This window comes from Callospermophilus lateralis, unplaced genomic scaffold, assembly GCF_048772815.1.
Source record: "Callospermophilus lateralis isolate mCalLat2 unplaced genomic scaffold, mCalLat2.hap1 Scaffold_130, whole genome shotgun sequence".
NCBI lineage: Eukaryota > Metazoa > Chordata > Mammalia > Rodentia > Sciuridae > Callospermophilus > Callospermophilus lateralis.
The window spans coordinates 3100369-3102365 of record NW_027512473.1 but is presented as its reverse complement, the minus strand read 5'-3'; positions in this window follow the sequence as shown (position 1 = coordinate 3102365).

Below are 1997 nucleotides of genomic sequence, written 5' to 3'. Positions count from 1 at the left end.
TATCTCTTTGATATCACCAGAGAGAGCATGCTGTTGGGGATATCTAGACCGAAGGACTGGAGAACATCTGCTTTTTAGCAAGATCAAACACAGAAATGGTAAGCACCACAACATAGCTCATGTCTGCCTGACTGTGCTTCTGATTCTTTGATTTTTTTCTTTTTCTTTTTCTTTTTTTCCTTTGCAAGATACTCTTGTGCAAAGTCCCCCAAATCTTCTTCTTCAATAGCTTCTGGGCATTTTATAGAGCGCTATCCTGCTGGATTATTATGACTCAGAAATCTTCTGTGTTTTGCAGCAGTAATAACTCATCTTTGTATTAGAACTTTGCAAAGGAGGCAAAGATAACCTATGACTTCTTGTGAGATGGAAGCTTTGGGTTATCCTATTATTGGCCCCAAAAGAACTTTGGGAGTTGCTTCTTGTTTCTTCCATCTCTGCTCTTCCAGTCAGTTTTGCCAAAGAAACCAAAGGAAATGTAGCCCCAACTTTGGGTATGTAAGTTTATTTGTTCCTATTTGTACTTTTAAGGAAGTTGGGTTAGAAAAAGTGTTAGAGTTGGTTTTGTGATTTACTACATTGAAGCCTTTCCCTGTTGGACTTACAGGCTGAGGAAGTCAGGAGAAAGTGATTATAAAAGTAATTTTCTACAGTTTTTAGATCATTTTAAGACAATAAAGAAGTTACATTAATGAATTCTTAGATTTGAGTGTAAAGGGTTATGTTTAAAAGCCTAATAATGTCATCTCTAAATAAACTGACTTAGTTATAGTGCACATTTTATTTGTTTTACATTAAGTAGGAATATTTAAGTGGTAAAATATATCTGCATATATGAGTTCACAAAATGACACTGATAATAGTTCATGCTTTTCTTTTCCTACTTAATTATAAAAACATCCTTTGAAACCTGAAATGTCTGTGTGAATAAAATGTAATAGCCAAGTATAAATAGTGTGGGATTTTAATACATACATATATATGTATACACATATATACATACATATACATATTGGAAACAGAATAGGACTAAATGAAGGAAAAGGGATAACAGAATTCTATTCTAAGTTTTTTCTCTAACTCTATGACCTTGGATAAATGTCTTTTTATTCTGTAAGATGCAGGCAAAAACTGCCCCATACGTACCTTTTGGAGCTGCTGCAAGATTTATTAAACTAGGAAAAAAACAAAAACAGTTTAGAGGTCTAATGAGACAGAATTCTCATAAATACAAGGCAGTATTGTTATTTGCAAGCTGTACAAAGTTGAGTTGATTTTCATTACATCCATGAGAGTCAGGTAGATAATTTTAGCCTTATTTTCACAGATGAGAAGGCTTAAGTCTTTCTGCTAAAGCCACTTAATTTAGGTATATGATAAAGGTACGATGACTGGATTCAGACTTACATCAGTATTTATTGATATTTGAAAGTATTTTAAGGGGCAGTTTTAAAAATCCCAAATTTCCTTGGCAGCTGACAAGAATAACTTGCCTATTATTCTCTCTGGTTATCTTTCTGCGATTTTTCATAAAAATGATCTAAAAAGCAAGACACCTTTTCTCAATGGTATCCAAGGAGAGCCAAGTATTTTGAAAGCTATTAAAAGACATTGGTCTAATGATGAGGCATATAATGTGATTTAGTGCAAGTCAGCCAAGGTATCCATAAGAAATGGAGAAATGTAGGAAAAGGGGAAGAAGGAAATCCAGTAAAAGAATTAACTTGTAGGTCCTGCAGTGAGATAATGAGTGTAGTGTCTATTCCGCTCTCTTTAAAATGACTCCACCACATACACCAAATAAAAGCAAATGGAAATAGAGTATACATGTTCTCCCTTCCCAAACAAACTTGCTCATTTGTTTCCAAAATTGCTTGCTTATCCTTACTAAAAATGATTAAAAGTACTAGAGTGTCTGGTACACAGTAAGTCTCCAATAAGTATTATCTGTCATTAGTTGGAGTTGAAGAAAAAAGAACACTACATAAAGTTATGTG